At 36.1% G+C, this 27,133-nt stretch overlaps 1 pseudogene; it reads right to left on the bottom strand.

Moving 5' to 3' along the window:
* The window catches only part of LOC107655306 (kinase D-interacting substrate of 220 kDa-like), a 58,192-nt pseudogene that overhangs the window by 11,817 nt on the left and 19,242 nt on the right, over positions 1–27,133 (bottom strand).

Below are 27,133 nucleotides of genomic sequence, written 5' to 3'. Positions count from 1 at the left end.
CGGCTTGTGTACTGCATCATTACTGTGTCTGTTCCCCTTTCGGGCTTGAACTGATGGTAAAACTAATGACATTATTTACTGTCTTTACATTTATTTTGAAAGATGAAGCTTACGATTATGGTAAGGGGCGTTACATTTCCGACGAGTGCTTGCGGTGTTCGGCCAATCACAATGCACTGGTCAGCTGGCCAATCAGAGCAGACTGCGCTTGTCGGAAGGAGGGACTTTGTAGAAAACGAAGCGTTTGAGAGAGGCGGGGCATAGAGGACCTACAATAATGTACAGTATTTGAAAAATAATGTGTTTTTTGAACATTAAAGCATGTCAACATATTCTGTTACACCAAATACACAAAATAATGATCTTTAAAAAAGCATCATATGACCCCTTTAAAACCTTATACATATAGTAAGGTCAAAATGCCTACTAAAAAGATTTTCAGTTACATTTTTAGATTCATTTTACAGTTTTGTAGTGGAATGTTTGAATTCACTTGTAGCATATCAAACGTTGTACTACCTCTGGGTTGTTGTTGTTGTTTTTTTCAACTGACAAAATAACATTAGTTAACTTACCAGTAGGGTTGCAAAGGGCTGAAAAATTTCCAATGAATTTCCGGAAACTTTTCAAAAATCCCTGGAATATTCCAAAAAATCCTGGAAAGTTTCCAAAATTTCTGGAATATTTCCTAAATTTACTGGAAATTTTACACCTTTTTGCAACCCTAGTTACCAGCGATAACATTCAAATCATCATTTTGTAATGAGCATCACCAATCCTACTGCTTCAATGAGGTGCACCACCTGATTTGTTTACTAACTGATTTTGCTGATACATTCAATATACTTAATTCTGTTTCAAAGTCAAATACGCATTAAAAAGTCAAGATGAAGCTTTAGGGTCTAAGCAGCGCAGGCAGAGACTGGACAGCAATATAAGTGTAACATGCCACTAGCATCATAAGTGTATATGTGTGTGTCTGCAGGCAATAAAAGGCTCTACTGCATCTTTTATGCACAGATATAAACACAGACATACGCACTGCTAAAGTTGCCATAGAGGGGGATGTAGGAGAGGGAAGACCCTCGCTGGAGTCCTCTCTGATTACATCCTGATGGAGGGAGACAGTATGGATGAAAGAGGAGGAACCAGAGGATAAAAGACAGTTATAGAACACACACATTTAGTATGGACAGGGGAGAGGTCTGGCAGGAATTATGGGGGTTTTCCTGTAACTTCTGAATTCTAGAAACTCCATCAGGTCTTTAATGGGAAATGTTATTGAAAACAAGAGTTTTCAGGCTCTTTTAGAAATGTAGACAGATTCTAACCAGCCAGAAATCACATGGTTATAATGTCATAACCATAAGATATTAAAATATGAGCTAGAATGTAAAGTGGCAGAGATTATTACTCATTTGCCATGCAAAAATGTTAGCCAGTCATAAAGGTTCACATGTACATACACAGAATCAAAGGGCTACCGTACCTTTAAGACTAAAACTATGTGAGGAGGAAAGAAAAAAGGTTGTTGAAAACTAAAAACATTTATATACATTTTTCAGAGAAGATGCTACAGAACCACAAAACTGCACTGCGATTTTAGCGTGCAAAGTTATAGCATACAAGCCACATTTAATATCATGACGCATAAAGACATTATTGTGGCCATATAGACTAGGCACTAAAATGTGCGTCTGGCTGCAGTGACATTGATGCGTTTAGTTATGTACTTACTAGTCCCAGACTGGGGTCCTTATGGAGTTTAGTAGCAGGGCGTGAGGGGGCGTGATGGGGGTTGCCAGGGTAATGTCAGGGCAGGTGATACACATGATGAGGGAAGTAAGGCTATAGAGGTGGAGAGAACAGACAAATACTCAGGAATCTGATGAATGAGGGTCAGGTGAGGGTCAGCGCCACATCAGGCATTCAATGAAAGGTCAAACATACATAACAGCCTATAAACAGACTGATGATTTATTAGGGCTGGGCTACATATATTGAATATTTCACAAACTATTATTATCATTATTATTAGTGGCAGTGGTACAATTATTATTATTATTATTATTATTATTGTTATTATTAATCTTAATACTACTACTACTAATAATAATAATAATAATTTTATTATTTATTATATTATTTATAATTATTATATTTTACAAAATATTACGTATAATCATAATAATCATAATCATCCTTTAGTTATTAGTAGTAAATACTGATCATTAAATGATGATGATGATTATTATTATTATTATTATTATTAAGCTGAATATGATAAAATATAAAATATAATGATTAAAACAAATATTATTAATAGCAGTAGTAAAATTATTATTATTAATTTTATTTCTGCTACTTACTACTACTACTAATAATAATAATTTATTAATACTACATTAATAATATTATTAACATTTTATTAAATATTATTATTATTATTATTATTGTTGTTGTTGTTGTTATTGTTATTATTATTATATTACTATCATTATCATCATTATTATTATTAAGCTGAATATGATAAAATATAAAATATAATTAAAACAAATATTATTAAAAACAGTAGTAAGATTATTATTAATTATTATTATTAATGTTAAAACAATATTTTATGAAATATTACTGTTATTAATAATAATAATAATAATAATACCACAACAACAACAATAACAATAATATAAAATTACTCAGTATCATGATTTATTTGGGAATTATGTTTTTTTAAACATAGGATTTTTGCTCCTGCACCTATTTTACTATATACTTATCATAGGTATGTTTCAGTAACTCCATAGACACAGGTGCATTTTGCTTGAACACAGTAAGCAATGTCTCTGACTGATGTCTCACCCGGTTGTAGAAGGGGTGTTGGGGTCCAGTAAGCCCACTAAAGTAGCTGCTGTGGGGTTGAGCGGCCGGCAGCACTCCAGCAGGGGGGAAAGAGCCTGTGGGAGAACAGGCCAAAGAGTACTGCCCAAATGTAGAGTGCGGCCGTACCGAAGCATCTTGTAGGGGCAGTGTGGGATAGCTGACTCCCCCAAGGTGCATCTGCTCTCGTGCATCTCGTACATCTGAAGGGAGGAGGGAAAAAGACAGAGAGAGAGAGAGAGAGAGAGAGAGAGAGAGTAGGAGAAAGTTAGATCCAAATCTTGGCCAGCACTTTAAAGACATTCAAATCCTCCCACTCACAGTCGACTTCAGCCAAATGAAGCATTTATAGTAAGTTACATGTGAGAAAAGAAAGGCCTTTGTGGTTTGATTCCCTTAGAAAAACACTGATGTTTCCCAACAGAAATCGCAAACGCACCTGGAAGAAATAAACGTGGCTCCCAATGAAATCCACGTTTGCTTTAGCGTCAAAGTCTCAGGGGCTGAAACATACGTCAGAATTTGTTTGGTTGGAAATAATATTAATGAGTCACCCAGGCGGACCAAATAAGACTGGCTGGGTGACCCAGAAAACGAGCAGCTCATCGAGCTTCAGTGATGTTTCATTTCCTGAGGTGAACACAATGGAGACCTTACTCATCTCCATGCGTTCACAAAGAAATCTTTATTGCACAGTCCATTTTCACATTGCACCAAGCAACGTCTGCTGTCTCAAAGCACGGCGCAGCTGAACATTATCATGTGATGAGATAATATCATCTCTCATATTTGCAATGATTTAGAGAAATCCACAGCAATATAGCATTGTGTGTGCATTTACTTATCAATATTTAGGGATACAAACAGTTAAGAAAAGCCAGGAGACATCCTCAAAATATAAAAATGAGTCTTCTGTATATGAAATTAATTAATATATACACACTATAAAAAACATCAAGTTATAAATTCCAGTAAATATATAATTTTGTCAATTAGTGTTGATTGCCACCTTGCTTGTTACTGGAAAAAGTTCTAGTTAGTGTTTATGTAGTTGGGTAAGTTTGCATGAATTCTAGCTTTATATAAAAACAATGTCCTTCTTATTTATAGCTAGACAAACATGTTTGTGGGGTTTGTACCTGCAATGATCTCCCTTAGTTTGGGATCCAGGTTGACAGTACAAGGTAGGAACATCTCCACATCACGAGCGGTGAGAACAGGGGTGTGTGATGAAAGGAACACCTCAAAACTACGAATACCACCATCAATCTCCAACAGAGGCTCCACATCTTTAGTGGTGGGGATGTTTTTAGAAATCCTGCAATGAGAGAGTGACTATTAAAATACAGTACAGAACTCGCAGTTTTATTTAACTCAAGGTTTTGGCATTTGCTATGTGAAAACACCAAAAAAAAAAAAAGGTTAAATGGTCCTGAAAAAAAACAGTCACACTTGTATTGTTCGCGGTCAAAATTTGGACCGCATTGGAAATAAATGGGAAGCAAATTTCATCTAAAGGAAATGTTTGGTATTGCGCCCAAACAAAATCTTACTGAAAGCTCATTTTTTGATATATCAACCTCAAATATGGAATACAACTTGTTTAGACTTATGGCTTTTATTTCACACCGTTTCAGAGTAAACATATTTTGGAAAATATTTCTACTATACAATTTTTGGGCATTTTTCGTCCTTTTTTTCTTGTCAGCAATAATCTGCCAAGTGTCGTCTTTAAAAAGAGACCACACTTAAGTCTGTGCTCCAAAGTAGTGTTAATTTTGTCAGCTATTTTCATTTTAGTCTTAGTCTTAGTCCCGGGGCTAAAATTTCCTTGTTCGTTTTTATCATATTTAGTCAACCTTATCCTATTTAGTTTTAGTCAAGTTTTAGTCGACTAAAAGTCTCAACATTTTAGTCTAGTTTTAGTCAAAGAAAACCTGAAGTATTTTATTCTAGTTTTAGTCAATGAAAACTTGACATTTTAGCAATAAGATTATTATTACTTAACTGTACAGCAGTATTCATTTTGGCAGCCATTTTTAATTTAGTCTTAGTCTTACTCAAATGTACATTTTAGTTCATATCATATCATATTTAGACAAACTTGTCGTGTTTTTGTTTATTCAATGAAATGTATGAGCATTTTAGTCAGGTTTTTTAGTCAATGAAATATTAGTCACATTTCGTCATTCTGTATAATGGTTAAACTGATAAAAAAAAAAATTCTAAAAATTATAATCGTAATGATTACTCTGTCTACATTATGAAAACAGCTAAAACAAACGAAAAATATTATAGCAGCGAAATTCCTAGTAATTCCACTAATTCCATAATTGCAATAGTCTATTTCTCTATTCAAACAACAGCGATTGAGTAAGTGTATTTATTCAGCGACCACAATCGCAAACAATACAGTGAGATCTTAAAGATTTCTTAAATTTGCAGATTTCCAGATTGCTTAAAATAAGCAAAACACCCCAGGCAGAAAATGTATGAATTTAACAGCGAAGCTCTGATTCGGGGATTAGAATTCTTGATATCTGGCAACCGCACTCATGAAAGCACGCGTAGTAGAGGCGTGTAGAGCAGTCTGCAATAACATTTTGTCTCCTTTTTTGACGAAAATAAAAAGAGGTTTTTGGTCAAGTTTTTATCTTTTTGAATACATTTTAGTCTCGTCTTATTTCGTCAACGAAATTGCATGTTGATATACAGTAGTCTTAGTTATCGTTTATTGACCTTATTGTCGTCTCGTCTTCGTCATGGGAAGTAAGCTTGTCAACGAAAATTTTTAGTCATAGTCTTCGTTAACGAAATTAACACTACTCCAAAGCATGGAAATTGTTGGAAATTTAATTTTCGGGTGCTCAAAAAGTGGTTAACAGATAATATGTAAATGGACCATAACTATTTTCATAAATATAATTTAGTACATTTATCATTTTTGATGGCCACACGAGCAGCAAAAGAGGGTTAAATGAACACTACCTAACTAAATAAATAAATAATATATTGTCAATCAAATTATATACAACTCCCTCATAAAGGCAAAATGCCCCTGAAAATCAGTTCCAGAGTATAAACATTGGGGGTTCATAAAAAAAGGACATTTCTGACATTGATGCAGACTGACTGATTGATAGATTGATTTATGGTCAGATTGCTTTAGTGTCTATTAAATTAGTATTTAGTATTAATTATCATCAATAACATGAAAATCTACTCTAAACTGGCTTACTAGTCACAAGCGCACACTCTTAGCCCAACTCTTTGAGCGTATATGTGGTTACCGCAGTGATTTCTGCAGCACGATGTCAGGCGCTTTCAGATAAATGCCTTCCCATTGCAATTTATCTTATTGAGCGTGGAAATTCATATCAACTAAATCTGAAGATCTGTTTCTGCTGAACACAGACATTTTGCAGAACCCATACTTCTTCCTCTATCTTCTTATCTGCCCCCAACCCACGCCTCTGTCTCTCTGCTCTCTTCTTATTGGTCGGTATGAGGGCATAATAAGTCCTTTTTACTGATACTAATACTGATCGAGCCGGTGAGCTCAGTGCTTGGCCCCGTCCCATACCACCGGTTTAAGTAATCTGATTTGAGCTGTTTAAACTGGGCAGGAGAGAGATGACACAATGGCACTCAGATGACCTGTTGCTAAACTGAGGTGGTGAGGCAGTGTAAACAAACACTGATATCTTAATGGGAGACAATACACACCTGGAAGGAGCGTCTGAAACACTCAGTTCATCAAATGACCTCTGACCTGATATGGCACAACTATTTACACTGCATCCTAACCAGATACAACAAAGCCACTCTATATTGTGTTGGTTGTTTGGTTTCTATTTCTGCATTTCCAGCTCAAACCAAGAGCTCACTGGACCAAAACTCCACTCCTCATGTATAATAAACATCAAACATGGATGATCCAGCTGAGATTATTTGTGGAAGTTGTGGAATAAATCACATATCAGTGTTATCATTGTTAAATCCAGTACTACTTAAGTATTATTTATACACTAGTATAGTATTTATTAATATTTTGAATTAGCTTTTATTTTTATATTCAGTTTTAATTTTACTTAAAGTTTTTTTTGTGCAAATGAGCCTTTGTCTTTTTAGTTTGTTTTTTTATATATATTATTTACAATATTTCAATACAGCTTTAATTCATTTTTATTGTAGCTTTAGTCATTTTAGCATGCAAACAAACTTTTTTTTATTTCAGTTAGTCATTAGTTTTTCATGTACAATTTGGATTTTATTTTATTCTTATTTCAATTACTGAAAACAATGTTTAGTTTTTGTAGTTAACAGTAACAACACAACAAAATAGAAAACTAAATACAATTTAAAAATACATTTTTATGACACCAAAATGAACTGAAATAAGATGCAAATGGCCACAAATTGATTAACAATACATCAAATTATATAAATAAATACATATATGCATACATAAGACAAAATGAAACAAGAAAATCTCAAATTAACCAACTTAGAATGATAGTCAAAACAAACTAAATAAAAATAATAATAGACAAAGCACAAATAAAAATAAAATAGAAAAACTAATACATTATATATGACAAATCCATCAAATTTCACAAGAAAAATCATAAAAATAATTATGACCTTGATATTTCTACATACAGTATGAAAATAGTGACACATGACACAAGGCTCCGCCTACAAGTGAAATCATTCATAAGTGATCTTATTGGGGGTGAAATTCAGGAGATCTAATATACCAAGTATATAGTTTTGCTGATGGAGACAGTTATGTTATTTTGATTGTTTTGGCTGAAATAAAAACTGGTGTAGGGTTTCCTTTATAATTATTTTTTCTTACATTTACAAGCAATTTCTGAATGAAAACAACAACAAGTAACAAACTGAATTTAATGTGGAATTTTTAAGTACAAAGACTGAAATGGTATTTTCTTGTAAAACACTCCAATAATCTTACAAAATAATTTTTTCAGTTTTATCAAGATTTCACAATAAGATTTTATTGTATTACACAGCATTTTTACTGTCTGTTTTGACCGGCTGGGTGTGAGAGCAGATGTTGAAGTCACTGGACAAAGGCCCACACTGTGCTACAGCAGGCCTGTGTGTCAGTGGGTCAGAGTAGGATGCTGTGCTAACAGTCAGCTGACCTTCCGCATGATGGACATTAGGTAGAGGTCTCGCACTTTAGGGTGGAGCTCAAGGACGTGACCAACATAAAGATCAAACTTGAGCGCAAACACATGCTTGCTAGTCCGTTCCACATACACACACACACACACATGTAGAAATATCACTTTAAGAAGGGCTGAACAAGAGAAACGTGTGCTGGTGAGAGAGGTTTGGTTCATTTCCCACGCACTGGATTAAGCAGAATTGGGCAGATTGTGTCTCTTCCAAAATCCAGCTGGGCTTGTGTATTTGTATGTGTGTGTGAGCATGCTCACAGACAAACAGGAGCCAGTGACAAGAGCCTCTCTAGAGAACCAACTTCCTCTGTCACAAGACACACACACACTTTCCACAGCCTATGCTTTAAAGGAACCTGCTTTAGAGAAGGAAAAACATTTAAGAAGGATCCAATTCTTTGTAGCCAAGTATGTGCCTCTTACACATATTCGATTAATGATCTATGAATTAACAGTTTTTGCTAAGGCAAGCATAGTCTCACACAGCCAGACTTTTGACTTGCCTTTGAGTCTGGTCCATATTGCTAAGACAAGATGAGACTGCCTGACTGACACGATAAGTGATAAACCACAGTGTGTTTAGAAATTTATTTGGAACAGAGGTTTGAATTTTACAGACTTCAGAAGAAGACAAAGACAAATTAATTTAATTCATTATTATTATTATTATTATTAACATTAACATTAAGTAATAATAATGGTAATAATAATATATATTATGCAATTTATTATTATTATTATTATTATTAACATTTAATAATAATAAAATTGTTATTACTAAAATTTATTTCTATTTAACTTTATAATAAATATTAAATCAAATATACATTATTATTATTACTAACAAATGAAACAAATTAAGATTAAATAACAAGAACAATCATTTATGTTTAATTTATTATTTTTTAACATTAATAGTTTCATTATTATTAATAACATTAAATAATAAAAAATACTACTACTACTACTACAAACAATAATAATAAATACCATAATATTTTTAATTATTACTGATGCGTTGATATAAGATTTGTGTATTTAATTGGAATAGTTATTTTAAGTTTAGCACCTTGATTCAAAGAACATTTTATATAATACTTCTGAACAATTTGAAATCTTTCTTTAAAAAAAGAGCAGAACATGAAATCAGTGTAACATATCAAGAGTGAAAATGTTAAGCTTGTCTTTATGAAACCCAATATATGGCTATTTTCAAAGCTGTAATGACAGCACAAATTGCACCACAGTTTTAGTAGTAACTTTAAATTGGACATCCATAACGAAGGGTTTGTAATCATGTAATTCTAAATAGAGATGTTTGTCATTGACTTGTTTATGGAATACAAAAATAAACACACATACATTCAATAGCGTGCAGGGAGCAGTTGATGAGAAAACTGCTGTATTTAATCTGGCGTGTAGTGCGACAGCGCAAACACCCCGACACAGGCCTCGTCCAAACACAACACCCAGACTAAAACATCCAAGGCGTACATAAACACATCAGAATGAAGATGTCATTCCAATGACTAGCTAAAACAAGACTAACCAGACAAGGAGGAAGAGACACATCTGCAGGCCTACAGGGGAATTTTCACTCTTAGCCAGACCAGGCCATATCCCTACACAACACAAATCAATGTGCCAGGTCCCTGTGTCTTCATTTCAGCCTTTTGTGTTAGTCAGACTGGGGTTTTTTCTGGCCATTTTGCTGTTTTATTAAAGGGGTCATGAACTGAGAAATCAAAATTCCCTTGATCTTTTGACATGTAAGTGGTCACTGTACTATAAAAAACATCTTGTAAGTTTCAGAACTCAAAACTTTCCCATTAGTCTACAAACAGCTTATATTGAAGCCAATCTGCCAAAACGACGTATGATGTAATAGTGTGGCTAAACCCTGCCTCTGAAGACGATCATCAACGCCTGCTTCTACATCACTGCCTGTTTAGCCCCGCCCACTGATCCGTGCATGTTGAGTAAATAACTAGAGAGGCAAACGCAGGTCTACACAGAAACCAAATGATAAAGTTGGCTCTGAAGACAACAAGACGCTGTTCAGTGCCAAGTTGTGGAAAAGCAGTCTTTGTATGACAACTTTACTTTGTAAACTTTATTTTTAATGAAGTTCCAGACCGTGTCAGTAAGAACTTGGTCCTTTGTTCACTTCATTTTACTGCGGATTCGTTTACAAACAAGGCATAATTTGACCCAGGATTTTCAGAAAGATTGAAACTAAAAGACAATGCTGTGCCGAATATATTGGATCCGACAGTAACGTCGCACCACACAAGTGTTGAGTAGCTGTTTTTTATTATGTGGTCACTATTGATTTGTCTGTTATTACAGATAGTTTGATATGTACTGAGTATTTATTCGTTTTTAACCTAAATCACAGCAGCATCCATCTATGAAGGATGTAGGCTGTCAAACATACACAACTGTTAGCCAATCATACCAGTGGGCGTTTCCAAGTCTACAATCTGCCACGCCTATTCAAACAGAGCGTTCTGATGAGGGGGGTCAAAACAGGACACAAAACAGCCTATTGTCACGTATCCGGTCCATGAACTTCCGTCTGCTAGCCATCAGAGGTCACCCTTTCCATTTCATTGACTCTCACACTACACACCGTTGCATATCACCCCGGACTACATATCCCATCATCCATTGCACTAATGACACACACAGTTGATTGCACACAGCACTGATTGCACACAGCTGTAATCAATCACACATCCCCTATTTAACACTCACTCTGATCCCTTCCCACTGCCGAGTATTGTTTAGCGTATATCTCTCCCCTAGCGATAGCTACACTACGGAGCCTGTTTAGTTTGTCATAGCCTCACCTTAGTCTTGCCTTGTCTGTGTTCTCGTATCTTGATCTTCGCCTGTGTCTCTCGGATTCCTCCTCTCGTCTTGCACTATTTTTGATACTGGTTGCCCCTGCCTGGACCTTGCCTTGTACCTGGACTTATCCCTCGAGTCTTGCCCCTTTGATTCTGTTTGCCGATCGTTGACCTCCGCTACACTGTAAAAAAATTTCACCCTTCAACTTAAAAACGTAAGTTTTGTGGCTGCCTTCAATTTTCTTGGAAAGGACTCTGATATTAAATTCATGTACAAATTTGACTCCTGCGCATGAATCCATGTTCAGAGATTTGACCGGTTAGTGCCAAAAAGCTACAACATAAAATGTTAAGTTCACTGAACTAAATTGGGCTCTTTGAATTTCAGTAACATTAAACTGACTTAAAAAATAAAGTTGAATCTAGTATAACTTATAAAAAAAAAGTTGAAATTGCTTAAATTATTTTTATGAGTTAAAGTAACTTAAAAACATAAGCTGTCATGGCTTTTTCATCATATCATTTTTTACAGTGTAGCCTTAGGTTTCTTCGTGTGTCTTGCCCGCCATATACCTGTCTGCCATTATCTGACCCATGCCTGTTCTATGACCACGTCTCTGTCTTCTGCTAATAAATAGCTTGCACATGGATCCGCACGTCTCAAGTCTTGTCAGCCCCGTAACAGCTATTACTACTAAATTATGATGTTTTTTTATGTAAAAATAATGTTAAAAGTGGACCTCAGAGAACAGTACAAAATAATACTGTAAATAATAATAATAAAATAAAAAAGGCAGTTCATGACCCCTTTAAAATTATGTGAAGAACAGAGGAGGATGAGATCAATTCAAGTAATTTCATTTCAAAATATAATATCAACCAACTTTTTATAATTTAATAAATGAGTTGAAAGAATAAATAGAATGAATAAAAAAAAGACAAAAAAATTTCCAATATACCAATATACTCTTACTAAGGCATTTTAATATACGCTATCTTTCATATAAGTATTTTTAAAGATAAATTAAAAGACTTCATTTCGGCAAGGACACAATAACTTGATCAAAAGAGACATTTATAATGTTACAAAAGGCTTCTATCTCATACAAATGCTGTTCTTTTGAACCTTCTATTCACACAACTGTTTTCAACACTGATAAGAAATTTTTCTTGAGCACCAAATCAGCATTTCCAAAGTATAATATGACACTGAATACTGAAGTAATGGCTGCTTAAAATTCTATTATTATATAAAATAGAAAGGTTATTTTAATTACAATACCATTTCACAATGCTACAGTTTTTACTTTTTTTTTATCAAATAAATGTAGCCTTGGTGAGCATATAGGAATTCTTTCAAAAAAAAAAAAAAACATTTGAAGAGTAGTGTGTGAGAAAGAGATACTTCAGTGAATATAAAGTCTCAGTCAGACTTTAGTCAGATGCATCTATTGCCAGAATTAGGTTCTACTAACAGTTTTGTGAAGATGCTCTTAAAAACATAAGACTGAGCGATGCGTGGTTTTCTCATGGCCAGTGAAGATAATTGTTAAACAGTTAACTTGATTAAACACCATTTTATTGGTCATTATGATGCACAATTCAAACAGCAGGCCTTCAGCGTATTGTCTGCGGTAAAAATTCTAAATTGGCAAAAGTGAAGATGTGTGTTTTTAATTAGACAGCGACAATGTGGATATGGATGTGATATAAGCAGTTACAGGTAATTTTATGAGACACAGTAGGCAGTGAAGCAAGCTAATTCCACCCCAAACCCACTATTTCTAGTATTTGTATTCAACTAGGGATGTGCGGGTCTAGCCGACTAAACGGTACAGCTCCTACTAGTCGACATTGAAAACAATAGTCGATTACACGACAGAAAAAAGAAAAGAAAAAGAAAAACATGATTTTATCATTCAAATTACCATAATTTTAACATTGCATTTAAAACATTTTAAATAACAAGTTAAAATAAAACGTTTGAAAAACAATACATTATTTTTAAAAGTTTATCTGGGCGGAAACTACATTTTTACCTCAGACCTCACATGCGTTTTCTTCGTGTCAGTTACGGCAAGTTCAAAAATGACCATGCGTAAAACGAGCAAGGTGTGGGATTATTTTGAATTAGAAGGAAACCAAATGTCAATCACGTCATTCACTACAACCTGCGATCCCGTCCGCGCCGTCTGTTCCTCTAACGAAGACCCACTTCGGTGGTGGTGCGGGATGTCCAGGCGCTTTCTTAAACTCTGTCGGCTTGCTTTTCGTTATCTCTGCGTGCCCGCGACTTCAGTTCCTGCCGAGCGCGTTTTTTCAAGTGCCGTAATTTTATTGTTAATCGCCTCAGGTCCCGTCTTTCACCAGACCACGTTGATAATTTCCCAGATAGCAAGCAGACGTTGATTCAACGTCGATTTTTGGTTGTAAAGGTCAGTATCGGTCGTCAATCAAATTTCGATGTTGAATCAACGGTCACTATTTGGTCGTCTGCAAGAAGGCTTTGTAATTGGCTAAGGGGGTTGTGTTCGTAAAAAAAAAGCACCAAATCTTAAACTATAAAACTTAAACTTTTTATATTTTTATACTTATTATGACTATAAAAGTGCTGTTTTGTCTATCACGTGCAGGGGTGGCATTTTTCACCTATGAATGGGTCATAGAACTACAAAAAAACTTAAAACTTAAATTGATGATTTGATAATTTAATTAGATTTAAATTATTTATTTACGAAATCTTTATGTTTATTTATGTAAATTCTGCGTTTAATTTTATTTGTGCAGGTCTTAAAAAGGTCTTACATTTGAGCTTAAACATCCTGCAGAAACCCTGTAAAATATAGATTAATTAATTAAAAGTTATTAAAGATATTTGGTCAAGATCAGTGAAGGATTTTTTGTTTGCTTAACATTAATGACAGGCAGTGCGTTTATTAGGCTGCTGTCTCTTTAACACAGAAAGCACGCAGATCTAAAAATTACTGTTACACATGCGTTTTCTTTGTTTACGTTCTGTTTATGTTCACTTAAGACAAAAAAGGCTGTGTTTATGATGATATAAGGACATTGTTGTCTGCATACTGGTCGATACATATGAAAGAATCAGTTCCGGCCCAGAACAACTTTTTCTGCAGTGGAAATGCACCAGGATACCGCACCAAGACTCTGTTCTCTGTGCTCACATTTGCGCTTCGTGTGCGCTGCACGTAAACGGGGCGCAAGTTCTTTCCGTTCCTGCACTTAAATCGTTTTAAATCACATTAAAATGCAAACGCAGGAATCGTTAAGCAGAATTTAAATGTACGCGTCTTATCGAATACCCAGTTTTTGGAAACTTGGAACCGGTTCTAAAATGGAACTTGTTTTCGATACCAAACTTTTAAATACAACTAAATATAACTAGTACCCCTTTGACTTGAAGATTTAGATGGAGGGTTTAGCTGTGTTCTGTCCCTCTCTATTCTATTTGTTTACACTCAAACAGCTCATGATAGCATTTTTGTAATTTTGATATTCTACTACTATTAAAATATGAATCAGTTTGGACATCTTTTTACCATGTTTACTGAAGAGCACTTTTGGGACTCAGTATTTATTTATGATACAAATGTAAATGACTGTAAATGAACCTAAAAAGCTGTTGCATGCCTTTCTCATAAGCACTCGCCTGTAATATAGTGACTTTATTAAATGATCCTCTACGAAAATACAGTTTTATTGTGTCATTGATGTACTTTCAGGGAGGAACTTGTGAACAAATCTACTTCACACCACATCAATGAAAGCAGACGGGCAGACGACAATTACAGACGGTTTTATTGGATCAGGGTCAGATCTGAATTCTGCAGGTAGGTAGATCTCCAGGAACAGGATTGGGCAGCCCTGTTATATTGGTAATGTATGATGGATTTTGAACTACTGTTTTTATTGCAGGTTTTCTGGGATGACAGTTGAGGACATCAGTGTATGACTGATATTTAATTGTGGGTTACATCACCCTTTTCAAACCTGACCTGATTAGTTCACATCCCTGATATTACAAAGAAATTACAAATGAAAACTGATTGATCTGCTATGTACCTTGTCTTCTTTATAAATCATCTTCTCACCCATATGTCTTTATTTTGTGGAACACAAAAGCAGAGAGTGACAGTCTCAGTCACCATTATTTTTTTTTATATATATATTTTTTAGAAAAGCAATGATAGCGAACAGTGATTGAGGCTGTCAGTCTCTTAATGTTCTGCCTTGCATCTGCATTTGTGCCCCACTGAAAATAAAAGTCAAACACATTTGGTAATACCATGATATTTTTATTCTTAAGTGAATATAGCTTTTAATTTGTTACTTGACACTATTTATATTAGCCTATAATATACTTTATACCTCTTTGTGTGTATTTGAGTGTAAATGCATTTTCTTTGCTAGACTTATATAGGTTTGTGATCTAAACATGTATTTGTAACTGTGTGTATAAACTGTATTGTATAAATAATAAAGAAATTATGACTGAATGTGATGTGTGTTTAATAAATTATTACATATACAGGCTAATTTATCTAGTATTAAGTATGTGAGATTTTTAAAAAATGTTAATAGTAACGTAATTTTACCCAGCTGAAATCAACATCGTTTCAACGTTAGGTAAGCAAACCAATTAGATCGATTTTATGTTGATTCGGTGACGTCGTTTCAACCAACTGAAAATCAACGTCGATGCAGCGTTAGGTAAGGGAACCAATTGCTTCGATTTTCCGTTAGTTTAGAATGGCGTGCCTGACGTTGGATCAACGTTACCCCGATGAGCAAAACGATGCTGGATCGACGTCGGAGATCAACGTCGTTTCGACGCCACGAGAAACGTCGGTTCTACGTTGATTCTATGGCCGTTTGTTATCTGGGGCTTTACCAAGCCATTCCGTGTTTCCTGAGTTAGAGTTTAGTTTAGTCTTGTTCATAGTCTGTTTCCCGTGTTTTGATCTTAGCCTGTTTTCTCATCTTGTGTGATCTCTACCTGCCCTGAAGTGTATAGCCCGCCTTGGATCTCTCTCTCGTCTTGTCGTTTGGACTGTGTTTGCCCCTGCCTGGACTATTACTGTGTACCTGGATTATCTCTCTCTGTCTAGCCCTCTGGATGTCGTTTGCTGATCGGAGACCCTCGTCTGCTCTTGGATTATTCTTGTGTCAATTTCAGTTGGAATATAACGTGAAAGCGCCGCTTTTCTATCGCGAATGTGCCGAACCTGCTGATGTAATTGCAACCGCTAGGTGATAGAGAAGGGGAGGGGGAGGCCAAGCGAGCGCTGAGCTCTCGTGCCTCCGCTGGTAAAAAAATTAGCCAATCACCATCGAGTGTTCATTTTCAGCGCTGAGGAGTGTCGAGAAAAGAACCCTCGCAAGGGAGGCTAGCCTCCCTTCTGATATCAACGAAGTACGTTTTTAAAAGCCGTTTTAATGCTATTTCTTGATAAACCTTCCTATTGTTTTTGACTTGTGTTTTAATATGTTGGCTAACGTTATATGAAGATTAAGAATTCTGTCAGGCTATTGATTGATTTTCCATTGTTCTGCATTTCCCCAGCTGATTTGAATAAATAAGCTATGTTTTGGCCGACGGTGAGTGTATATACTCTTTTTTTTTTTTTAACGACCGCCTAAAATGAAATGATGATAACGCGAGGCAAGTGTGCGGCAAGCGGAATTCATTGAGGGATTTGACAGTGTGATTCATAGATGAAGTATTTCAAATATAGGCTATTATATATGCTACACGCACGCACAGAGGGTTTTTTTTTCTTACCATCTTTTGGGGGTTTCTTACTTTTAGACTAGTCGACTAGTCAGATACAAAACTTTCGTTTAAACGACAGTCAAATTAGTCATCACGCACAATTCATATACAGACACAAACATCAGGCCGTGGCCAAGAGAAAGCTAATCTTTCCCCAGCTGTACACATCTTCTGTTACAGCATGCTAAGAATACTATTTATAATCAATTGAGGCTGATGTAATTCTTCCACCAGAAAAAGAGAGCTTTTGAAGCTGGTGGGAGAAGAAGTTGGCTTTGACATCAAGTGATTTGTTTAGCAATTACTTTTGACATTCTTGCTTTTGCTACGATAGAAAATTGCAAAGGAAAAAAGTGCTATCATTCATCTTTAATGGAAGCACTGGGAGTGAGGGAAATTAAGCTCTGTTTAAGATACTTGCCGTTTTAAAGAGTGCACACAAAGATAAAAGCACATCAAGAATACCAAAGGCGTCTCAAACAATACTGCTATTGATCGGGGCCGTGTTGCGTCGTTCGGCTGGCGGTGTGGCTGCCTTAAATGTTGGCCACTTGAGAGGTCTCTCATCGGGTTTATCCAAATGCTAATCGATCCCAAAGCTGGCTTAGCTCTTTTTTTCTTCCTCCTCTTCTTCTTTTTCAAAGACTCCCACACACAGCAGCTGATGGGAAAGAGTATAATTCTCCCACTATTTTCCCCTTTGGCCGGGTGCTGAATGTGGCACTTGACTTTGCTTACAGCCACCCTTGTGTGGACAGTTTGAGGACGCTCAATGAGGCTCAATGGGCCCAAAGATGCGTAATGCCAACACACATTTCTTTTCTGAGCTCCATAATGAGAATCAACGTGCCCACCATGAAAAGAACAAAAGTCGTCATCACTAGTCATAGTGTTTTGTATGATAGGTGGGCGGTGGCGACCGTGAAGTGCTAAAAGAGGTGGGAATGGTGGCCTGAGACGTGGAGTTTGCTTCTATATTATGGCGTCTTGGGAGTGGTGAACTGAGTAGATTTTCACTCCAAGAAGTTGTATTCACATCCCAATTAGTTCAACATCTTTGTCAATTTTTATCTCTTATCTCTTGCAGTGAGTTGTAAATCACAAATACATAAGCCTGAGATGAACTAAGAAGTGCAAGAACCCAGAGAAACCTCCAAACTGACAGACAAACTTTGAGAAATGAGTAAACCCATCTGTAAGCAAAAGCATCTTGCCCAGAAGCATAAAAAAAACTCTAATGAACTTCCATGGGATTTTTTTCCCCATTGATGAAAGCTGAGCGCTACCCCTGAGAAGCAGTGGAACACAATTATTCTGGAAAACAATAGATATTTATAGATCTACGTCTAATGATGTTGGTTACTGGCAGGTAAAGCTTTGAGAGGAACATTGCCCAAAATAGATTGATTAGACACAGTAACTCGATCAAAGTGATGGCTTTCTATTTTTATACATACCAAGGGACATCTAGAACAGATCCTTATGATTAATCATAATCTGATCAAAGGGTAATAAAAACATCTTTCCAAACATATACTTTTTGACTTTTCTGTGCATGTCCTCTGCACATGTTCCTGGAATTGGCTGTGGTAACTGGAGGGTCCACTAGGTGTACACACTCCAACCTCTTCCACAACGCTCAACAGCTGGGCCGCAAGAAGACGACAACGAAAAAAAAAAAGTGAAATTAACTGACAAAGGTTGAAACAACAATAATGTATGTGGCAAGGAGGTCCGAAGTTACCTGTACTTGAGTTAACTAAAGAAAAAGAAAGAGGACTTTACTCCAGGATTTACTCAACCAGGACAGATTTAATCGGACAAACAAGCCGGTTCATCTTTTAGCTGCTTTAAAAAGTTCATATCACAAAAAGCAGTAAGGAACCATTTAAAGCATACTACTCTTGCTTAACGTAAATATCAGTCTCAACTGATCAAGATCTTGCGGTCTTTAGTCTTTAAGTAGGCCGTCATCGTTCTGCAAAACCCTTTATAACGCCTCTACCTTAGAGTTGCATCACACATGAATTTCAGTCTTAGCCACAACAGTGACATGTTATTGAGTACATCCTTTTAGTTTCACACTAAGTTTCTCTCCTCAGATTTGCTGACACAACACCTTAGGGTTCCGGGTGACAACTTCAGTTCCCTGGAAACTTAGTGATTAATGGATAAATAATTAGCCTTGACACATGTGAGCCAGCATGATGGCCTTTCTTTTATTCAGAACAACGGCCATGAAAATGGACCTCACGGCACAACGCAGGAACGATCCAAAGAGCGACTTTAAATCCCACTGTGCAGCCCACAACCTCTTCCCCAGTTTCAAACTCATCTCATCCATCTGGAGGTCACTTTGTGCACCCAATAAATGCACTCCCTATCTTAGATTGGGCTTCTCTCCTTTAGGGAATAGATGGGCTTTCAACAGCCTAATCATTTATAGGGCCTCTGGGCAAATAATGGCTGCACTTTTTAAATTACTAAGTTTACGTCTTCCACCAAAGAGTTCTTGAAGGATCAGGTTCACAGACAATAGCTTCCCTCCAAAGGCGGAGGAGAAAACACATCGAGATGCTAGAGACAAGACTGGTACGTGACAAAAATACAAATTCACAGAAAAGTGAGAAGTCCCAACTCAAAGGCAAAGGGGTTCAAAAGAGTAGAATAAAGGAAGCCGTGTACTTTTCAGAAGAATTATTTAAAGGCTTGTTAGGCTTTTTGCACAAAGGAAATCACATAAATGTGCTTCAGAAGGCACTTTTATCTCACAACGTAATTGCGACAAAAATTACAATAATTGTACCAATTAAAGTAATCCTGAATGAACAGTATGTCATCTTAATGTTTCAGTACTTGGGAGAAGAGTCTGTCTAATTAGCTCCAATAGCCTCGCATGCATTTCTTTTCGAGTGTCATTAGTTAGAAAGTTTCACTAAAAATCACTTTAAATCCTGGATTTGAAGCCCAGCACTGAGAGCCAATTGTTCCCTCAATGAATAAGCCGAGCATTGTGACAGGAAGCATTGTGAGAGGGATGAGCCTTTCGGAAAGCGGAAGGGCTTCCATGTTCTTTTTCTTTCACCGGTGAATGTCACAACGAGTTGGCATGCCAAGAAGACGCCGAGAGGTGCAGGAGGTGTGGACGAAAAGGTGAAGGGGCGTGTCCTCCTTCATGCGCGTTTACATTGAATCCCTCCAGCGATTGGTCATTTTGGAGAGCGCCACGCCAACTCTCCTGGTGGGTTAATTAACAAGGGCCGCTCTCTGAGTAGGGAGGAGGGGACATATGTTACAGGGCCAGAGCCAGCTGATAAGGGGAGGGCGGGCTGGGCATGGTACCCGGCCCACTCAGGTTCTGTCATACCATCCTGGCACAAGCCGGACACCAGATGTCAGAACAGAACCGGCTCGGCGGGCCACACCTCATAACAAGCACAAAACTGGTGCAAAGTGCCATAAATAAACTCCCGGTGGATCTGACTCTGCTCAAAAAGTCCACTACAGATCATGGCCATCAGCCACCACCACAATGTCTCTCTCACCCACTCGCTTTCCATTTGGACTTCCGCCTGTTTGCTTTTTATAGTAAAACGGCCTATATGTGTCTCACTATAACGAAGACATTCTCGGCCCGAAATAATGTCCATAAACATGGGTCGTGGAAGCGGGGGGGCCGCCCGGGCCTGGGCCCGGTTACTTTTGAGATCTGGTACAAATATGACATGGGCTAGAAAAATACATATGAGCCTTATAGCCTATGTATGCACGTTTAATCATTAAAAGATCGCGATCTTGATTCAAACATACGCGATCTTATTCCTAAATGACGGTGATTCTGCTATGTCTATTAAACCTTTGAAATCACAATCACATCGGAATATTTAAACCTGCTTTTGCACAGCCGCTGATCGAGAGAGAGCAGCGCTCATCATGTAAAGCTTTGTTTGAAACAGCTTCACAAACAGTCTACTTACACAGTAGGCTACATTTCTGTGTTGCAAACATTAAATAATAACGAAAGTATTGATAAAAGTTTAAAGTCCGGATGTAGACTCTGATGTTGCGGGAGCCGCGATCAAAATGGGTCTTTGAAAGTAGCCTAATGATACACTGCAAATAATGATTGTATACGTTACATTATTCCAGTAGGTGGCGAACAGTGAGTGTTAAATGTATTTGATGTCTGAATCATTCATTCAAGAGAGATTCAAAACGAAACAAGTCTTCATTTATTTAAAATGATTTTTTTACATAATTAGGCTAATTCGTTGAAATTAATAAATATTTTTAAATAGACTCATTTACTATAACATTAATAAAACATTTTGTCAGAAACTCAAGTAAATTACATATTTCGTTTGGTTGGCTGTTTTGTTTTCAGAATCGTGGGAGAATCATAGCTTAAAAATACATAGGCTAATATATGTGGCAACTAACTAATACCATTAGAAGGTAATATATTTATTATTTTATAGGTAATATTACTACTGTTTCTAATATTAAAATTAGTTATGCTAATTAGTTCCTAATTAGTTCCTAATTAGCTAATTAGTAAAACTGAGAATGACGCCAGTCAACAGAGTCAATTTCAGACAGAAAGGTAGTTGGTTGAACATTTTCCTTTGAATTTGTCTAGGTATGTTGGGCTTTTTGGTGAGTGGACTAAGAGTAAGAGTAATTGGTACTCAAAATACAGAGGTACAAACACAGGTGGCCTATGTGGTTTATAGACCTGGTGGTTATAAGCCAGTGTACCTTAAGGACACAGAAATCTTTGTGTTTTGCCTGCTCGGTTGGATTACTGTAGCCTGTCTAAATGTTAATCATAAAACAAACTGATGCTATTAACAGATTATTCACATTCTGGTGCAGATTAAAGGGCCGGATCACTGAGCAACTGGAGAGTTGTTTCCATACTACCGAGTGCCATACTACAGCTCAAAAGCACATTTACATTTTTGAAACAGGTATTATCAAGAGTCATGAAATTTGAATGATATTGGCATTGACTACTGAAAAGTTAATATTGTGACAACCATAGTCTCAAATAAAATACATTACTAAGACTAAGATTACTAAAATTACTATAAATTAATTACTATGACTATGAGTTCCTATCACAAAAATTCCCCCAAATATGACATTTTGTTTCACTGGAAGATGTAAAGAAGTCATGCTTTCAAATGCAAATGCATATATAATATTACACAATTTGACAGTTTTATTGTTTTTGTATTTGTTTTTTTATACATGCACTCTTAACATTTATTTTTTTTTGTCTGATATCTTTGACTTACTTTAAACCTATACAAGGTGCAATACATATAAAGTGCACAAAACTACTACTAAATTGTTAATTTAACCTGTTAGTCCTGCATATTTTTTGTTCAAGTTTAGGGTCATGTCCACCAGGCACAGTTTGTTAGGGGGCATTCACACAGGACATATTCTCATATTCATATTCATACACATGTCTCCGGACAAACTTCAGAAAGTGTAACTTATTTTTAAAAAGTGTTATCATGTGAGAGTCATGTGAGATGCTGCATAAAGAGCGAGACGTGACAAAGCTATCAACAATTTTATACTTTAAAGGGGTCATGAATTGAGAAATGAAATTTCCCTTGATCTCTTGACATCTAAGAGGTCATTGTACTATAAAAACATCCTGTAAGTTTCAGAACTCAAAACTTGCTTGTTAGTCCAAAAACAGCTTTTATTGAAACCAAGCTGCCAAAATGAGCCATTTCATACTGGATTTTGTCTCAGTATGATGTAATCGTGCCACAAAAGACCGCCTCTACAGAAGGTGATCAAGGGTTACTTGTGATCTTAAAGCGGTGTCTACACCGGACGCGACCGTTGTTGCATTGCATCGCAAATGCATTTCTTGGAGTACGTCAGAAATCGAATGGGCCATCAGATTACTATCGTGGGGTTAGTCGTGTTGCGCCACATCCAGTGTAGACAGAATCACTGATTATGATGGGTTGTATTATCTTTAGTCGCACCACTCCGCTCGTGTCCAGTGTACAGACACTGTTCATTTGTTTGCTTAATTTTGCAGATTCCTTTTTAAACAAGACACAGTTCAATGTAGGCTTTTCAGAGAGACTGAAAATAAAAGATCAGTGCCACTGCCAAATATATTGGGTCCACACAAGTGTGAATAACACGTTTTTACCATGTGCCACTGATGCTTTTTTTCAGAGAAAATCACAGCTGCATCCATCTATTATTTTAAGATCCAAAACTGTTACCCAATCATAGCAGTTGGCATCTACTTCTGAGAATGCGGCACACCAATCAAAACCAATGAAAGTTTTAAAGAGAGGGTCAAAAACAGGATCGAAAATAGCCTATTACTAATAAATTGTTGTTTTTTATGTAAAAATCTTACTAACATTATAAGTAGACCTCAGAGAACTTTATAAAATTCAAAAGAAAATGCAGTTCATGACCCCTTTAATATTTTTAGCAGCGCTTTAAAGGAAATTAACAGAATTTACAGATGCAACTTCTCTGAGAGGGGTTTCCTGTGCTAACAAACTCATTAGTGCACTAAACATTCTCAAAGAAGGAAGGAAAAATATAGATAACTAGTCAAACGCAATAATCAAATAGCTTACTAGTCAACTATCCTGACCAATTCTTAGTTACAAGGACACACTAAGAGTTTTTGGTGTGTCTTGCATTATGGTGTGGGTTTTAAGGGTTATGTTGTGCAAACGGTATGAATGAAATGTGTCACAAACAAACAAGACACACACCAGAAAACACACAAAGGCACTGTGCGAGCACAGCCTCATCATGACCTACCATGGAGCAACGTTACAAAGAGGGGATTTCGCCACTTCTCTCTTCTAGGAATGTGTGTGTGTGTTGAGAGAAAGGCAGAAGGATGTAGAAAACCAAGCTAAACCGGGCAACACACACACACTCTCATACACACACACACACACACACACACACACACACACACACACACACAGTATGTCCATTTCCTGAGCAAATTATATCAGTCCATTGGTCTTCACACACTATCACAAAAGCGAGAACACAAGCGATTGACTGTGCCCGCGATTCAGAATGACAGCTGACCTATGAAACTTACTCACTCCTCTGCCACATACTGACCAAACGCCCATCCAGATCGCTTTAGTCATGAGATCAACAGGCCTAAAACCCATTGGCAATGAACCAACATATAGCTTTGTGGCTATAATCAATGTTAACCCAAATTAGAAATGGCTGATAACATGGACAGCGAGTGGACACACGCAGGTCTGTGTCTATGCTGGCCGCTGTGACTCACCCTCATTTCTATAAAAAGCGAGCAAATGCGTGGCCACGTGACCTCGAGAGTGCAACAGAAGGAAGAAAAAAAGCACCAGTAGATTTGACAGATTCTTATCTAAGCAACATCTGTGACAGATAACAGAACAACACGACAGGCCTCTATTTTAACATCCACAGTGAACGATCCACTGCCCCCACCTGCGCCGAAATGCAGTGCTGGTGTGGACATGAGGAAATGAAGGGTAATTCAGGGTATGAAAGAGGAGAAAATTGGGTGAGACGTAGTGCTACAGGGCATCATGGGGGCTGGGAAAGAAAGAGCGATGGGGAGAGAGAGCAGATTCTGACACTGAGATGCTCTGACACTTCTACAGCCCCTGGAGCCACAGCATGTTAGTGCAGTGTGACAGAGCAACCTTTAAAGGCCAAACACTGAGCATCAGCAAACCTAACGGCCTCAACATCTCCCCTTAAAGCAGCTACACACACACACACACTCGTCAAACCCTCTAGAGAGGATGCAGCAGATGTAACTGTGATGGTGTGTTGCATGTTTGACGACAACAAGTAAATAAGACAATTATTAAAGAGTGACAGTCTGTTAGTCAGGCAGCGACTGAGCAGCATTCTTTTTGTTTTGCTGTTCATATATGAAAATCCTGCTGTAAGTAGATGAAAGGAAAGATCAAAGCTTGAAATACTTCATGGTACCTCATACCCAATGAGACAACCTGATTTATAGGAATTGTGCTGCGGACCAAAAACGAAATAGAAGGAACAGAGATTTCCTACTGCCACCTGCAGGTCGCAGGCATTATTACACTGAAAGCACAACCAACTAGAACAAACCTATTTAATTGTATATAAGGAAAATGAATTTTTGTGCGATATGCATCAACAGAAAAGGTCCCAAGGACTAAAACAATAATGTTAATGATTGATAATAATTTTGGAATTAAATAACTAAAATAAATAAATCATGGAATTAATTAAAGAAAGAGAGTTAAATAAATAAATTAAATAATAGACAAATAGAGAACTAAAATATATAAATAATATTAATAAATAATAATAAAATTAATAATAGTAAAATTACAAATAATTACATTAATAGAAATTAGGGACTAAATAATAAACTAAACAAGACAATGAGCAAAAATCATAGATGAATAACTAAAAGAACTTAAAGTAAAGAAATACATAAAAGAAATAACCAAATAATAAAAGAAATAACCAAATAATAGAATGAATAAATAAATAAATAATAGAATAAATAAATAAATAAATAATAGAATAAATAAAGAATAGAATAAATAAATAAATAATAGACTAAATAAATAAAAATTATAGATAAAAAATAAATAAAGAATTGAATGAATGGACAAATAGCTAACTAAAATCAATCAAACCAAGTAAATAAAAATAAATAACCAAAATAACTAAATAAAGAATTAAATAATTAGAGAACTAACTAAATTAATACATAATATAATTAAGGAAATAAATAAAAAAAATAAAAAATCTATAATGTAAAATAATGTAAAAACTAAGTATGTAAATAAAGAACTAAATAAAAACATTTTCATTCAAATTCCCAATTATAATATTGATATGTTATTATACTTAAAGTTTGATGTGAGGTACAGAGGATGTGTAAACTGACCTCTCATAGATGGTCTTCAGTGTGACCTGGTCTGAGACTCCATCAGTTTCCTCCAGGAAGAGAATGATCCAGGATGTGCGATACGGCCACTCCTCCGTCAGGTTGATCCAGGACGCTAGTTGGTCCCAATTAAAAATGATCTGATTGGCTCTAAGTAGGCGACCTATCAAAAGACACTTCATTACTTTTATATATTTGTAAACTCACTGCTTATGTCTTTAACACGCCACAATCAATAATGAACGTATGGAAGTATAATTATAATTAGGTCACACTGACCTGTGACTGACACTATGTTGAGCAGTCTCCTCATCGTCTGAGGGCTGATGTCACTGGACCAGTCTTCAGTGACCAGCAGCTTGGTCAGGTCAAAGGACATCTGGCGCGTGACGGTGCGCTGCATCTGTCTCCTGCGGTACGTGTCCTACACACCAATATGCAGAGAACTCAATGTCAGGAGGCCAGTAGAGTCTGTGTGATAGCTGTAGGCCACTTTTGCATACACAGTACTGACATTTTGCTTTAGTATACTGTCATGTACCTGAAAACTACAAGTACATTTATATCCTGTTTTACCACAAAAGCACTGTTTTTCCACAAGATCTAATCATTGTCTTCACAGTTCGGACTCTCTCTTTCGCTAACAGACATACACACATACACAGAGTCATGATTAAGATGCTACCTTCCCATCAGTATGCAGTATAAATCATAAATGCCAAACAGTGGCCCCAGAAAGTATTTCCACACTTAAGCTACAAATACTGTACAAGTTAGATAACAAATACATTTGCAGAAAAAAGTATGTGAAAAACTTTTATATTTTTTTTCGGCAAGTGTGAGAAAATTATAAACTTGTCAAAACATTTCCTACAGTTGCCCCAACATAATTTTTTATGTTTGATGCAATAAATGATTTTACCACACCAATAAAAATGAAAAATTATGAATTAAAACTGTAAACATAAAAATATTATATAACATATTTTAGTTTAATAAAACTAAAATATAATAAAAATAATATGTTTGAAGTAATGATAATTAATTTCTACAACAATGAAAATGTATTATGAAGTGTTGTGAATTATTCAAACTATTATAAATATAAAGCATTATTTAAAATATCAATAAAATAAAATAAAAAAATAAATAGAATATATACAATTAAAAAATATATAAATATGCTTTATGATTAATAATAATTATTATAATAAAAAAATAATTTTCATTTTTCTTTGGGCTATGTCAAATTGTCAGGCTACATATTTAACACTTGAGAGTGAATGATTAAAATGTTGGAAACAATCAACACTCATCAGAAAATGACAAAGGTAACAAAACTTGTTGTTTAAAGGAACACTCAACTATTTTTGAAAATAGACTCATTTTCCAACTCCCCTAGAGTTAAACAGTTGAGGTTTACTGTTTTCGAATC

This window comes from Sinocyclocheilus anshuiensis, unplaced genomic scaffold (genome assembly GCF_001515605.1).
Source record: "Sinocyclocheilus anshuiensis isolate Anshui unplaced genomic scaffold, SAMN03320099.WGS_v1.1 scaffold1096, whole genome shotgun sequence".
Taxonomy (NCBI): Eukaryota; Metazoa; Chordata; class Actinopteri; order Cypriniformes; family Cyprinidae; genus Sinocyclocheilus; species Sinocyclocheilus anshuiensis.
This window is presented reverse-complemented; position numbering and strand designations above follow the sequence as displayed.